The following is a 17,465-nucleotide window of genomic DNA, read 5'->3' as shown; positions in this document are numbered from 1 at the left end:
ATGGATGAGGTTGTGTGAAGGCCATATAGACATACAAATTCATGGGTGGAGGATAATGATGAGATGGCATATTTATTTTTTCCTCATTATTTATTGGGCCAAGTACCTTCAATGGTCAATATATTTTGTTTCTTGAGGGTACTTGGATAGTTCAATCACCAACAGGGAATACCACAAGGGATAGTACATTATGCTTGTGTACATGTAGAGAGACCCATGTGGGGACCTACATTAGATTATGAAGCATGCTAGGAAGAATATATAGAGATGATATAGTCACTTTGAGGATGGTCACTCAACGATGGATAGCAAGTACACCTATTGATTCATGGATCATCCATTTTCAAGATATATTGGTCTAATAGAGTCGATCCCTTATATTGAGGAGCAGTCAAGAAGAGGCAAGGATGATGATGATGAGGCTGGTCATAATAGAGGCAGAGGTCCAAGAGGTAGGGGACCAAGAGTTAGAGGAGATTGCAAAGGTAGACCACCAGTACTCAGGTGAGGTAGGGTCATAAGGATACCACAGTGAATGCCCATCTCACACATTCTAGTGTAGAGGTGCATTCTAAATAAAGGACTTATAGTGCCTCCTGTATTTGCATTATATACCTTGTCATATTTTGGTTTGAGAGATACTTTGATACATGTTGGAGGACATTTGAGATGACCTAATAGTTAGATAATATATCTTGATTTACCAGTATCATAGATGTTAGATGTTATGTTGTTCAATTTGATCATATATGCATGGTGATGCTTATTGATGTGACATGATGCTTTATGATGATATCTGGTTATTTTGTATTCAGACATATACTCTATTTATGATTATATGATGGATTTATTGGATTTTGGATACTTGGATTTGATGCTATGGTTATTTACTTCATTCTTTCTTTGTGATGTTTATGATGCAGTGACTAATTAAAATAGATGATTTTGATGTGATTAAATAAATGGTTATTTAATGTGATTTAATGCATTTATCACTTCAGTTATATTATTATATACAATTGTACTTGATCATGTTTTTCAATGTACAAGATTTATATCCGTGGCAGTGGCACATGGAGTTAGTGATTCGATTGTTCTTACCTATCCAATGTCATCCATGTATGGTGCACATATCCTATTTAATTTATTAATTAAAGTGTCCAGTGATTTAATAAATCTTGACTGATTTTCATTATGTGATTAGACACTTTAGCATGTCTATGCATTTAGAGGTTTGCATTTGTCCCAAAATTTATTAAGGAATTTTGTGATTTAATAGTTTAAGGGAATTTTATATTTGTTTTAATTATTTTAATTCTTGACAGATTTTTTAGAGTTGAATTCCATTTAATTGGAATTGCCCGATTTTGTCTAGGTTGAAAAGGGGTCATTTTAGTGAGCCAATTAATTTCCTAGTATTATATTTGACTTTTAAAAGTGGATATATATCCCAAAAGGGAATTATTTCCTTACTTCTCACTTGTAAAATAGGAATTTGGAGAGAAAATTCTAAAATCCTCTTTGATGGATTTACTGTTATCTTTTTTGTAGGAGCTATGGCCATGGGATCCATCTCAGGGAGACCTTAGTTTGTCAGGATTTTTGGCGGTGACAATGGGGTGATTATTTTATCATTTGTGTTCTTATTTTAGCCATTTTGGCTACAAGGTATGCCTCTCTTAATTTATTATTTATGCTCCATTTTGGAGTCTATTTATGATAGTAAACTAGTTGGAGGTTGAGAACTAGTGTTCCCCTCTATTTCTACATGTTATCTCTACCTAGTTAGATTGGTATGAGCACTTGAATATTTTTAGACTTGAGGATTTGGGGTTTCATATCATTATGCTGGATATTTTTACAAACAAACTTCAAACCCATTTTTTATTTGATATTTGTGACTTTTCTACCCAATGGAAAAATGGGTTTTAATTTTGAAGTTTTGGGGCATTTTTTGTTTTCACCTCAGTTTGTGTGCCACCCAATTTTCTCGAGTTTTCTTGGCATGGATGTTGGTTGTGGATCCAAATTATTTGTAGGGATATTTATCTAAACTTTGATGTAGTTGTAGTTGCATTGGTATTTGTGTCAAATCTGTACTCCTGGATATAGGTCGGTTGAGTGATATGTTTTACTAGTGATTTTTTTGTTTCTCATCTGACCCTTGCTATTTATGATCTTTGTGTTGTTGGTGCACCCACATATAAGCATGTACACATGCATTTTTCAAGTTCTTGCAAGGCCCAAACTCCTAATTGACATTGATGGAGTTATGATTCATCGAGGTGTGGTTGGGAAACTGAATTGCCTATGGGTGCTCATCACATGATGAGCATGGGTATGTAGGGTAAATGTGTGGAGGGGCTTCTCTTACTATCCTAGTTACATTTTGTCAACATAGCATGAAGAATATTTCTAATTAAGTGACAACTAAATAAATTACTAGGTAATAAAACTAAGGTAATTAAAATGTGAGCACCTGGAAGTTGATCTGGGGGTACGAGCCTAGCGATATATCTGAGGGCATGTGTCTATATGGTTACCTTTTGAAGACATAGTGTGATGGCCTCTAAAGGGAGAGTTTTTGCATGATGATTAGCTTGGGCATTATTATGCCAAGTGATCTACTCTCCACCAAAGTCCCTACATAGTAGTCACATAGAGTGTCTGACTAGGACCTATTGTATTTGATTGTCTCATTATCTCAGTTTCAATCCTTTGTATTGTTTGGTGTGACTGTTAGTCATGGATTATTGTCTTGTGTGTGTTTTTGGTTGGATCACTATCTCCATTAGCAAAATAGGAGTGTCCCTATGGGTTCTATGTGATTGGAAGGCATAGCTACCTTTACCACTATTGGGGACCAACATACAAAGCTGGCCTTTCTCTCTATTCAATTATGGAGATGGATGCTCACATGGTTCTCTATATTTTCTGGAGTATGTTTCCTTGTGATTTATGTTATTTTAGTTTATAGAGGCAGTTGATTTATGCTCATGTATTTTCATTGTGATGTTACCTTTTTGCATGGTTACTAGATGAGTAGATGGTTAATTCATCCTTTCTGACATACTTAGTTATTTGCATTCATTTGAGTTTTCAAGCCTTGATATTTGTGGATCCGGTACTCCCTAGTGTGGAGAAATTATTCTTCTTTACACTTCTTATTTTAATTTTTCTTTTGTTGGAGTCAAACCTCACATCAGAGATGGGATTCCTCATGCGAGAATGTGTTCTCTCACTCAAGAAAACCCTTCTCTCATGTAAAGTGTGATGAATTCTTGTGTGAGATTATACTCTCTCACATGAGCCTTTTTCTAAGTTGTTGAGAGTTTGCTGGACATTTTTAGCATTTTCTCACATGAGAAAGAAATTTCTTATGTTCAACAAGGTACTTCATTATGGAAAGAGGTATTCCCTCATGCGAGCGTGCAGGTTTGTGTCTCCTTGCATAGAAGATTAGGGGTATCTCTACTGACCTTCAAGAAATGTAAATTAGTGTTTTGAGTACCCTTTAGGATTACACATCTTTCTAGGTCATGATAGACCAGAGATTCTAGGTTTTGTTGTTCCTTAGATTCTCATATTCAATTTGAATGCATTGGTAATTATTGATGCTCAGAGATTGTTGGCTGTTTGGATTATTTGGTTAATATTCTGTTGCAATATTTTGATCTATTGTGGGTTTATTTGTTTGATTCCATGCTTGTTCCTAAAAAAATTATTGTATTTTATTTATCCTTGTTCCAAGGATCTTTGGGCAAGGCATTATAGGACCATTGGATGTAGGAAGAGATATACCTAGAGTCGTATGTGGTCATGAGGATGTTGTGATGGGAGCAAGCACAAGGTTGAACTTAAGTAGTGTAGTTGTTGGTAGTTGTGTACCCTAAAGGAGTAGGGATGTAGGCTTGAAAAAGAGGGTTGATGATTTTGATAGAGGGGTAGTGATTCAATAGAGGAGATAGAGATAGTAGGTACATCGGCTACCTAGACAAACACAAATTGTTTAGTAGCAGCTACATGTATAGACACAAGTACAAATATAGGGTAAATCACAAGCATAGCAACCTCCAACTCAACAACCTCCTGTATAGAGTGACTCAATAGAGCTTAAAGCACAAATGAGTGTTGTAGCTAGAGATAGATTTCATAGATTGGTACCCAAGTATCCCAATTAGCTAGTATGATGGAGATATTAATTACTTCTATGCTACTGAGGCCACCACATCTACCTCCTAGTATAGATGGAGCTACCACTAGTCAAGTAGCATCAGCTATACTAGGTATACAGATTATAGGTGATGGCTTGAGCATCTTGAGTGAGTAGGGTCCTACAAAGAAGACACATTGAGATGGAAGTGGTTTTCCTAGTGATTGGGTACCTCTAGATTAGACATAGAGAGATGGGAGTGGTGCCCCTAGTGATCAAGCACCTCCTCCAGCTTAGACAAAGATAGATGACTCAGGTGCCCCTAGTGAGAAGACCCAGTAATGATCCATCATTGGTCGACAATATTGTTTTTGAGATGGATATTGATTTCATATTAATCTTGATGATAGGTGTATCATTGATGTACTTTTGTGAAATATTTGATGACTATTATGAGCATTTTTTATCGAGTTTGGTAGCATTGATGTCATTGTACCATGGACTTTACATGTTTTATTTGTGATATGCAGCTATATGATTGATTTTTCATATCTATATGCAAATGTTAATTTTTTTATGTATGCATGATGTGATGAATATTTTTATATGTTTTTTATGATGCTATATATTTTTGTTCTATGTATGATTATGATGTGCAAATTAGAAATGCCTAATGTTATATGTTGTAGATGTGCGAAATTCTTTTGATATGTAAATGTAAAAAAATGAATTTGATGTATGGATGCACAAGTTACGAAGTATATGATGTATGTAATTAATGTATATGGTAGATGCAAATGAATTTCTATGGATTTCTTTATTTTGATAAAAATGATGTGGATAATGGAATAGATGGTTATGATAATGTTACGATGGATATGCTTAAATTATATTAATATGTTTATGGATGTGATGAAAATGATATTAATATTTGATAAAATATGAAGATGCAACTAAATGTAATGATGTGCAATGAAATATGTTAATGAAGTTTTAAATGGATGAGATAAATAATAACATGAGGTGACTAAAAGAATGGTAATGTAGATGATTAAAGAAAATTATTTTAATGAGATTAAAGGGAAATCCAAAATTTTGAGATAAAAAGGGCTCAAAATAAAATTAAAAATAGTTCATGAAATGACTATATGCAATCTAAATAGTTAATAATGTGATATAATGAGTTAATTAAATGAAACTAAATGAAACTTAAATTTCATTGAAAAATAAAGTCCACAATACATGATCAAAGAAATTTTTTGTGATGAGTTCTTATGATATTTTTAATTCTCTTTCAATTTTCAATGTCAATGCTATGGATTGTTTTGGGTAATATCCCCCTTTGTGCCAATTGTTGGATGATTTTGAGTTACCCAAAATGAAAAGAAATCTACATGAATGTAACTAATTGTCATTTCTTTGTAAAGAGATGCATATTAAATATCATCATTAAGTTCCTAAAAAAAGGATACAATACAATAACCATTGGTTCAACCATGGAAATATGAATACTATCATTTTGAACATTGTATATAAAAAAAAATTGTACATGTAATGCATTGTAACCATCAAACACCAACTTTTCATAGTAAAACATCCAGATAAACATGACGAACACACAAATTGGCAGATTTCTCATAAGAGACCTCGACTTTGATTTCATGTATAAATTGGTTGCAATACACCTAGCCTTCCAATTGGGGGGGGAACTTATAAATGGACAGCATGTTACTCAAAATATAAGGATCATTGAACCAAAACACCATAATCATAAAACAAAGAAAAGGTCATGGTTTTATCTAGCTGCTCTAGTTTTTACATCATTAAGTCACTAGAAAATGCATGACTTTAAGAAAAGTAGAACAATGTGCCAGACTTTGTGTCAGTGTTGGTGTAAATAGCCATTGTATGCAATAGTGCTTATTTTTATCATTCCTTTAAAATAGACTTGTTGTGCAATGCAAATGTATAGTTTTAGGGGTGACAAATATGTTGGAAATCTGATTGAAAAGATCATTGTTGAAGATCAAAGAGGGAGATTGTTGTTAAAAGAATGTTTTCAATCATTTTTTTATCATTGATGTCAAACTTGCTATTTTTAGGAATGATAATTTCTTATAGGATCCAAGCACTATCACTTAGTTGATTACTGAAGAGGATTTGATCCAAAAGATGTAACAAAAGCACCAAAGGGAAAGGTTGAGTTATGATTTTGGAATGAAGTGCAAGGATTAGTTACAACAATAGTTAAATGATGTATTGGTAACATACTTGAAGATATAGAGGTTGATCACACTTAGAAACATTAGAAGTATAGGTTGAAACAAGGTTGACTGCAAAGCTTAAACTAAGTTCATCAGTGGGTGTTAAGCAAGCTAGTTTAAGCTTAGCAAATTTTTAGTTGGAGCCAAGCAAATAAAAAAATCTAGTGTGTGTCGAGTGAACTTTAGGTGACAAGTGAAGTTCAAGTGCCAAGAAAAGTAATAGGTGATGAGAATATAAAAGTCTTAGTATGTGCCGAGTGAACTTTAGGTGCCGAGCATCAATAAAATGTAGTTGGTGGTGAGTAACACAGTATGTGTTGAGCACCAGAATTTCAATAGTGTTGAGCTACTGCATTATTGGAAATGAAAAAGATTCATCAAATCTAAGCCAACAAAGTTGTTACCTTGAATTTTGTGAACTAGTTGGAGGATAAGGATGATGAGTTGGTGGCACAAAATTCTACATAAACTATTTTTGAGTGAATTCAAGAGGATTCTTCATAATGTTTCTAGAAGGAACATAATATGGGTTGGATTCAATGAATCCTACCTAATCCATACGAATTGAAATTAAAGAAGGGAAGAATTGCATAGGAAAGGAAGTTCTAGATTTCTATTTAAGGAATCATAAAACAAGAAGCAAGAGCTACTGGTGTGCCAAATTGTGAAGTGGTTAGAAGGGTGTCAAGAAGAAGACATCTAGGAGAAGAAAGAATAGAGTACAGAGACTCTACTTTGACAAGTGGTCAGAGAGAGAGATGATTGCATTGGTACATTGAGCATGGAGACTCAAGGAGACTAAGATTGAAAGGAGGGCAACCTATCAGAGTTGCAGAGATAGAAAGCCAGGCAATGTTATGAGCTAAGAAGTGATCTAAAATTTGCAAGTTAAGTTGTATGCTATAATTAGGTCAAACCCCTTATGGTTACTCTTTATCAATTGTATTAGTTAGGGTAAAAGAAAATCCTATGGACTTAGGTTGGTCTAACAACCATTTGTAAATCCTTAAATAGGGTGACATTCTAAGTGAATGCTCTAAAGTCCTCTAACTAGGCCCACTTCTAATAGGTTGGTTAAATCCTTTAACCATGTCACATTTAACAGTGTGGTGTAGCCTTTAATAGGGCAGGCCTTTCATAGGGCATCACTTCAAAAGAGTGAGAATTTACTAGCATGTTACTGGTGGTTTTTCTCAAATTGGGTTTTCACATAAATCATTGTGTTATGTGTTATGCTTGCATGTTGATTTATAGTAACTTTTTGAATAGGAAAGTTAAAGCTTGGATGAGAAAATAGTTAAATGGGCACACTTTACTTGATGAAAATTTTGAAGTAGGAAATTTGGACCTTGAATAACTAATTCACCCCTTGCTCTCTGTTATTCTAAAGAATTTATAACAATTGGTATCAGAGCTAATTTGCTAATCTTGTGAAGATAGGATTTGAGAGAACAGATGACAACAGCAACTTGTACATCAAAGCAAGAAAAGATAAAGACATTTTGATATCTGAAATCTTTGTTGATGATATAGTATTTGGAGGAAAAGATGTTCTATGCAAAGATTTTTTTGATCACATGAAGCATGAGTTTGAAATATCAATGTTTGGAGAAATCAATTTTTTTGTTGGATTGCAAGTACATCAATTGAAGCATGGCATATTTGTGAACCAATCAAAATACATCAAGGAAATACTCAAGACATTTAGATTAGAAGATTCAAAACCACTTAGCACACCAATGGTAACAAGACACAAGTTATCTAAGAATGATGAGTTAGCTAAAGTGAACTAGACATTGTATAGATCAATGATTGGAAAGTTGCAATATGTTGTACATAGTAGACTAGACATTGCATTAGTAATTGGAATAGTGGCAATATTTTCTACAAATCCAATGGAAAATCATCTAATGGCAGTAAAGAGAATAATGAGGTACCTAAAAGGGACTTATGACTTTGGTTTCTACTACAAGAGGAGTGAAAATTTTGAGCTAAGAGCCTACACTAATGTAGATTGGGGAGGTAATATTCATGACAAAAAAAGAACCAGTGGAGGAGCACTTTTCTTGGGAAGAAGATTGATCACATGGACCAGCAAAAAGAAAAGTTGTACCTCACAGTCTGTTGCAGAAGTTGAACATGTTACAACTACTATAAATTGCACCAATATTGTATGGATCAAAAATTTATTGCAATGTATGAAGGAAGAGGTAAATGAGCCTGTGATACTTTATTGTGATAATACAAGTGCTATTAACATATCAAAGAACCCTGTAATGTATGCTAAAACCAAGCATATTATAATTAAGTATCACTATGTAAGAGAATTGGTGGAAGACAAACAAGTGAAGATGGAGTATGTTAGCTTAAAGGAATAGATTATTGATATCTTCACAAAAGCACTATCTAAAGATTCTTTTGAGTATCTTAGAGATAAGTTAGGGGTGATGCCCCTAGCCAAGGCTACTTAATATAAAGCAAGACTGCCCTGCATCAAATAAGTTGATTGTTGGGATATTACACATTGATGTAGAGGATACTTTTGATGCAGGAGCATCCAGAGGTATAAGGCCAATCCTGTGTCACCAAAAAAAAAATGTACTTAGACTTAGTTTCTATTTTATGTCTTTACATTTTTGGATACCCATTTGGCTCAAATAAAGGTTCCAACTCTCATAGTTCAACTATCAGTGCATTTAAAAATCCCGAAAAAATAGGAGCATGCAATTTGACCATCATTTTGGTGACCTAGAAGGTGTGACTTGGCCAGATGAATGTAATCGAGATTTAGAGCATTCCAGAAAAAGAATCAGGTCAAAAGGCCCCACGGTTTGAAAGTTATTGCAGTTTTTCGGGTTTTGGAGACCCCCTAAGAATGCTTCAAAGTCAGGTTTGGGGCATTAAATGACCTCGAAAAGGGTCGAAAAATGGGGGACAAGCAATGCTTGTCCATAGGGCTATAGAGCGCTTTGAGAGCTTTTTGAAAATGTAAACGGTTCGTCAATCAGAGTTACGGTTCAAAAGTTATGCCTCCCGAAAGTTCGGCTACCATTTTTGGATTCTTCTAGAATTGCACCGACTTCTAACGCAGCTTCCAGAACCTTCTATTTTGTCGGTGGATGCCTACTAGCACTTTCTAGAATGTACTCCTAGTCCTTAACCCTTTGGGGTCTATTTAAGGAGATTTTTGGCATTGTAAAAGGCAGTTGGGATTGGAGCTTGAGAGGAGGTGCTAAAAGGAGAAATATTCTCCAGATTTATGCTATTGTAAGCCCGCAGGGCATGTTTTGAGTTTATTTTCTCTGCACTGTTTGTACCAGCTTATTTTCTCAGTTAATATAATTTCCCTTTTCTATTGTGTCTATTCTGTTGTTGGGTTGTGTTCCCATCAACTTTCCTTAGGATTCATGCCTAAAGTAATCAAAGTGTAGAAGATTTAAAATAGTCGCAAACAAGGTGATAGAGGGAGAAATTGAATGAACTTGAAAATGCTACACTTTCATGATAAGATGCTAAGGTGTTAATATGTATTTGGTATTGTTGTCAAAGAGAGAGAAGTAGTAAGAAACTAATCAATAGAATTTGATCAATAGTATGAGGGAGAAGATGAAGAAGCTAATCAGAACAAAAATATCAAAGATGAGCATTGCATACAGAGGGAGAGAATGTAAGAAAAAGGATACAGTAGTTAACAGGGAGAAGTAGAAATGATGCAATTAGAATAGTAGAGCAAGAGACGAAGAAATTGTGTAATCCAATCCAATTTTCTTTTTGGCATTTGACTTACTATTCTAACCTAGTTAACATGTTAATAACATGGTTGAATAGCTTGGTTTGCCATCAATGCCAAAGAGGGACATTGTTGAAAATCTGATTGAAAAATCATTGTTGAAGATCAAAGAGAGAGATTGTTGTTAAAAGAATATTTTCAATAATTGTTTTATCATTGATGTCAAACCTACTATTTGTAGGAGTGACAATTTCTTATAAGATCCAAGCACTGTCACTTAGTTGATTGGTGAAGAGGATTTGATCAACAATATGTAACAAAAGCACCTAAGGGAAAGGTTGAGTTATGATTTTGGAATGAAGTGCAAGGATCAATTAAGACAATGGTTAAATGATGTATTGCTAACATACTTGAATATATAGAGTTTGGTTGCACTTAGAAACATTAGAAGTATAAGTTGAAACAAGGTTGACTGTAAAGCTTAAACTAAGTTCATTAGTGGCTGCTAAGCAATCTAGTTTAGCCAAGCAAATTTTTAGTTGGAGCTGAGAAAATAAAAAAATGCTAGTGTGTGCCAAGTGAAGTTCAAGTGTTGAGAAAAGTAACAAGTGTCGAGCATCAAAAAATCTTAGTATGTGTCGAGTGAACTTTAGGTGTTGAGCATTAGTAAAACATAGTTGGTGCTAAGTAACACAATATGTGTCAAACACTAGAATTTCAATAGTGATGAGCTACTGCATTATTGGAAATGACAAAGATTCACTAAATTTGAGCCAACAAAGTTGTTACCTTGAATTTTGTGAACCAGTCAGAGGATAAGGATGATGATCTGGTGGTACATAATTCTATGTAAACTATTTTTGAGAAAATTCAAGAGGATTCTTCATGATGTTTCTAGAAGGAATATAATATGGGTTAGATTTGATGAATCCTACCTAATCTATATGAATTGAAATTAAAGGAGGGAAGAATCAAGTGGGAAAGGAAGTTCCAAATTTCTAGTTTAGGAATCATATACTAAGAGGCAAGAGCTTCTGGTGTGCCAAATTGTGAAGTGGTTAGAAGGGTGTCAAGAAGAAGACATCTAGGAGAAGGAAGGACAGAGTATAGAGACTCTGCTTTGACAAGTGGTCAGAGAGAGATGATTGCACTGGTACATTGAGCATGGAGACTCAAGGAGACTAAGCTTGAAACAAGGGAAGGCTATTAGAGTTGTAGAGACTGAAAGCCAGGCAATGTTATGAGCTAAGAAGTGATCTGAAATCTGCAAGTTAAGTTGTATGTTGTAATTAGCTCAAACCCCTTATTGTTACTCTCTAGCAATTGTATCAATTAGGGTAAAAGAAAATCCTATGGACTTAGGTTGGTCTAACAGCCATTTGTAAATCCTTTAACAGGGTAACATTCCAAGTGAATTCTCTAAAGTCCTCTAACTAGGCCCACTTCTATTTGGGTGGTTAAATCCTTTAACCAAGTCACATTTAGCAGTGTGTTGTAGCCTTTAACAGGGTAGGCCTTTCATAGGGCATCACTTCAGAAGAGTGAGAATTGAGTAGCATGTTTCTAGTGGTTTTTCCCAAATTAGGTTTCCACGTAAATCACTATTTTATGTGTTGATCTTTTTATGTGTTATGCTTGCATGTTGATTTACAGTAACTTGCTGAATAGGAAAGTTAAAGCTTGGATGAACAAATAGTTAAATGGGCACACTTTACTTAATGAAAAGTTTGAAGTAGGACATTTGGACCTTGAATAAATGATTCACCCCCCCTAGTTATTCCAAAGCATTTCTAACAAAATATGTACATGTGGGTAAAATGAGTGTTTATGGATTGTGGAGATTGATGACATATGGCATTTTGTGAGAAAAGTTCCTTGGTGAATGTGTTGTTTGGTTGGAGGGTAATTTTGTGCAATATGATATAGTAATGTTAGAATTCAGTTGTTAACATACCCATGCTTGGTGTGGTTGGTTGTATAAGTTGAACATATGGCAAGACATAAAAATACAATGTCCATTGAATTTTGGCAATAAATAGGTGGGTATGAGCTTTGGAAACAAAGCATAGTGAGGTGAAAGTATCATACCTTCTTTAGATCAAACATTTGAAAAAATAGAGTGAGTGGAAGATTGTGATCATGGTAGCCTCACAAGACTATTCATAACAAGAGCGAGAGATGGGGGAGTGTGAGGTATGGAGGATGAGTGAGGAAAGAGTGAAGGGAAAAGCATGTCCATCATATGTCAAATGAGCTAGTTAATCATCTTGAGCTCTAGAGGCTAGATTGTGATCATGTTGGGGAGAGTCAAATAGAAGTTGTGGATGAGTATCTTTGGGGCTCCGAAGACACAGTGGAAGAACCTCCCCTATCATCTTTATTAATGTTTTTAGGGAGTGCAGTGCAGCTTGCACTTTAAGTCTATTTGGGAGTATATCTAGTGACTTGGGCAGAGGGGAGGTAACTTAGGGTGACAAAAATTACCCAAGAGCCATCCACAGCTGTGGAGGAGGGAGGATCTCCTAGGAGACTAGGAGAAAATGTGCAAATGGAGATTGACAACATCAATGGATCTGTAGTGACTAGCATAGCAAGAAAACTAATTAGACTTAGAAGGCCTAATAAGGGCTAGCAAGGGAGGAGGGGGTGTCATTGGGTCAACTATATAAAGATCCCAAGCTCAATGGTGTGGCACAATAGGACATGAAGTGGAGGAACTATGAATAGTACTTGTACTAGAGAGAGTGCAGACTAAGAATGTTGAACAAGAAGTCACCTTTTTATTGGGTTTGACTAATAAGGTACATGAGGATGGGATGCAAGTCGAAGTGAGGCACCTAGAAGTAGTGCTAAATGAAGATTGGGCCTGGGTTCAATCTTTGGAAGGTGCACTATGAGTGAAAAGGATCATGGACAAAAGGACACGATGTTGCAGCATGGGCCGAGCAAGCATGGGTGTAAAGACTATGAGATGCATTAAGGATGATGCAAGAAGGATTGGATAACATGAGGAATGAGCTAGGGCTATTTCAAGTACAATCAAAATTATTTAAGTATGTTAGCCAAAAACCAATGTGATGTCTATGAAGATTCAAGAGCTTGGTGAGGCTAAGGCCAACATAGAGTGTTGGAAGATAGCAGTGAAACATATGCAATAGGAGTGTGATGTGGCCAAATAGGGAATTATCATACTATCTATAAAAAATTTGTGGAGAATGTGTTCATGGAAATGCAAAGGACCACAAAATTTCTTCAGGAAGCTGTGTATTACATGGCGCTATATTATCCATTGATCCATATGGAGCATTGGTAAGAGACCCAATTTTTGGATAAATAATTTACCAAGTTGTTGAATTCTTAGTTGTGTAGTGAAAAGTTTCCAATATTGATGGATGTTGTCTAGGTGAGGGGAGGATCTACACCTAGAGGTTCATCCTCTAGGATGGTGTCGAGAGGAATGCCCCTTGCCAAGAATCCAAACATGTCACCCCTACAAGGAAGGCCATAGAGAGCTTTGTGTTAATTTGTGTGTTGTTGTAGTTGCATCAAGGCTCAATGATAAATAAAAATTCTCTATTGTAAAACAAATTGAATCTTATGTGTTTTTTGCATTTATGTACAACATTTGGAATGAAGGGGGGTGTTGGTTGAATTTTTTGTTCATTGATGTTTATTTTTTCTTCAAGATAGATGGATTGTTTATGGTTTCTAGAAATATATGGATTTTTTCTAAAGGATTTTTAGAGATATATGGGTTTTTTTGATATTTTTTGAATTTTTGTTTTTGATGATTTTTGAGATTTTATGAATTTTTTTGATGATTTTTGAGATATATGGATTTTTTGATGATTTTTGAGATTTTGGATTTTTGTTCAAATGATTTTTGAGATTTTGGGTTTTTTTTAATGATTTTTGAGATTTTCAATTTGCAAGATAAATGTGCAGAAATTAATGTTGACATTTTGTAGCTTCAATTGGATAAACTATGAGACTAAAGTGGTGATATATATGCGTGTGTGATATTTTATATATATAATATATATTATTAAGGGAGGAATTATATATTTATATAATCATGTGTTATTATATTAGAGAATTTAGCACAATGGTGTGTGTGTGTGTGTGTGTGTGTGTGTGTGTGTGTGTGTGTGTGTGTGTGTGTGTGTGTGTGTGTGTGTGTGTGTGTGTGTGTGTGTGTGTGTGTGTGTGTGTGTGTGTGTGTGTGTGTGTGTGTGTGTGTTTGTGTGACTATTATAATTATCATTATGTTAATGAATAGACATGTCACATGAAGGGACATGTCTACTCTTGATTCTTTCTCTAATATAAATATAAGACCACTATCTTTGGAAAGTATATACCAAAAAGACAATACAACTACATTAGCAGTGATCAAAGAAAAACAACATGGTATCAGTGCCAGACTACAAATACTCATAGGTTATACTTAGAGCCTTTGAAATACTAGATGAAAGTTGAGTGTTTATATTTGAACATAAATAACTCTTCAATATTTGCTACAAAACTATAGTGCATATTTTTGAGAACATTCACAATAAGAAATATGAACAACGATCTATTATTGGTCGGAAACACATCATATCATATATTTCATCTCTTCTTGTTAAAGGAAGAATGTGAGTGACTTTGATAAATTATTTATGAAAATATAATTTCAGGTGTAAATGGTCAAAGTAGGAGGGTCAGTTGAGTTTCAAATGGAGAGAATTATAGAGAGCTCTCCTGTATTCAAAATTCTATATTCCAAAGAGTATATTAGTCACAAAAAGAAATGCATTTAGTGATGATGTTTTTCTCTTAATAAAATTAAGTATGAAACCTTGTGTATTGGTCACATATGTGATCATAATCACGCCCTTTTTCTTTGATCTATAGATTAATGGTGTTAGAAGCCAATTTTGACATTGCCGCATTCCTCAACCACTTTGGAATACTAGCATGTGGGATCATTTGGAAGAAATTGTCATATGGATTTATTTCCCATAACTAAAATAGTAAGAACAACCTCAAAACTATAGACATTGTAGTTTTCCATGAACTTCAAGGTTTGATGATTCTCAGGAGGAATGTACCCAATGTTTTGTCTACATTTGAGTTGGTGGCATTTGTGGCTACTTTAGGCAGCACCTTGGCAAGGCCAAAATTAGCAACATGGGCCTCAAATTCCTTATCAAGGAGGATGTTTCTTGGCTTAAGATCATGGTGAATGGTCTTCCATGTGATGTAGAAGTATAGGTATTGGAGTTTGGTAGCAATTCCCATGGTGATCTAATGATGAGTGTACCATGGTATCTCTAATGTTTCTTCTCCAACCTTTGATAAGGCTTGATGAAGGCTTCCATTTTTCATGTATTCATAGATTAGTAGATGGAAATCAAGTTGATCTATATAGGATAGTAGAGTAACAAGGTTTTAGTACCTTATATGACCTAATGTCTCAAATTATACACAAATGGAATACATGACATGGAGGGATCATCTTTTTTGATGCCTTATATGTGTTCAAAGTCTTATGGGGAAACAAGATACTAAGAGGGAAGGTGAATCAAGATCTATAAAACTTTTCACTATTAAGGCAATATCTCAATTTAACTACATTCACTCCTAATTCATCTCATATCTTAGATATCATAAGATATAAATGTAAACTTGTAATGATGAAATGAAATCTATCTAATAATAACATACATGAAAACATAAATACATAACACAAAAGATTTTGGTAACCCAAAAACCCTCCAAAGTGAAGGTAAAACTAGGGTGGGGATGAAACCCACAAATCTTTACTGTTGCAATGACAAAGTTTCCTTGTTAGGGCTACAATTTGATCACTTCTGATGATCTACCTTGTGAGGGGCCTGATCTATTAAAATATTTACAAGACCAATAGGTCTCACCTTGATTAAATTATTTTACACTTATAATGAAGTAAGGACTTTGTTAGGACCTTGATCAAAATTGATTCAGTACCTAAAACTTTGGTTTTCTATATAATTTTTTCAAATCTCCTCTCTTTAATGTCTCAATCTGATCTCCTTATCTAATATGCTATGTTATGTCCTTTACTGCTAGGTTGCTCTATCTAATATTTTATTTGACTTAGCCTCCTTTCTTTGTACTTCACATGTTCACTCCTTCACATCTTCACACTCATTGTTCTCATTTGCATCATAATGGTTTAGGGTTAGATCCCTTCCTTAAATAGTTAATCATAGAAATCTTAATCAATGATCTACATTCCATCCTTTTATCATTTTACACTTCTAATTTTTTGATTGATTAATCCACTTTTCTTAGGACTAATGCCTTTGCCAAAATGTGTAATCTTCTCCTTAATTATCTCTACAATCATTAAATGTCACATAGAAGTTAGATAAAATTATTTACATAAGTGTGTGTGCCATTACAAGCTCATATATCAAAACTAGTTTACTCAACAATTGAATGCTCTGACACTCAGTCATAACTAACAATCATGTTGTCACTTGGCTTCTATAGGCTCGGCATAAGTTAATCTTTACTTCACTCATTCTCCATTTTTATATTGAGCATGTATGTTAGCTTGTTCTCTACTGGGGTACTTGATAACCTTTGACTTTCTTGGCATGTAGTGATATAAAGACAAGTCCTTTGTAGCTCGGCATTCTCAAGATGACTCTATCACAATGATAACTACAAGATAGAGATGTCATTGCACCAAAATATTGACTTGTTAATGCTTGATACAACCACTAGACTTATAGAACACAGGAGGTAGTTAATCCATGTCACAAATCTTAAAGGGAAATGTTGGTGGTTAGACCAACAATCCCCCCTTAGTGTTACCCAAGGAGATTTGAACCTATGACCAAAGCTCTAATACCACTTGTTCCAAGCTAGAGATGTCGTTGCACCAAAAAATTGAACTATTAATGCTCGATACAACCACTAGACTTATAGAACACAAGAGATAGTTGAGCCATGTCATGAATCTTGAAGGGGAATATTGGTGGTTAGTCCAACAATGAGAACATTTCCCCCTTTTTTTTCACATTTATGGCTTGAGGTTTTTTGGAGTCAACTGATATATATCCAAAAAAAAATTGTGAGATGCCAGAATCTCTTCACGTCCTTTATTCCATCTCACTCTCACTGATTCCATGACTTGCATTTGAATCTCTAGCTGAGTAGCTAGATCAATTAGGAATCTTTTTTGTTTAAAGATGGGGATCTTTCCTTTATAAATCTTGAGCCTTTGATAATTCCTTTGAATCATCTCCAAATGGAGTAATAACATAAACTGAATTGAAATCAATAT

The sequence above is a fragment of the Cupressus sempervirens genome, chromosome 10 (assembly GCF_028749045.1).
Source record: "Cupressus sempervirens isolate cs-2001-9-10 chromosome 10, ASM2874904v1, whole genome shotgun sequence".
NCBI classification, from domain to species: Eukaryota; Viridiplantae; Streptophyta; class Pinopsida; order Cupressales; family Cupressaceae; genus Cupressus; species Cupressus sempervirens.
The sequence above is the reverse complement of the archived record's forward strand: the minus strand, read 5'-3'. Positions refer to the sequence as shown.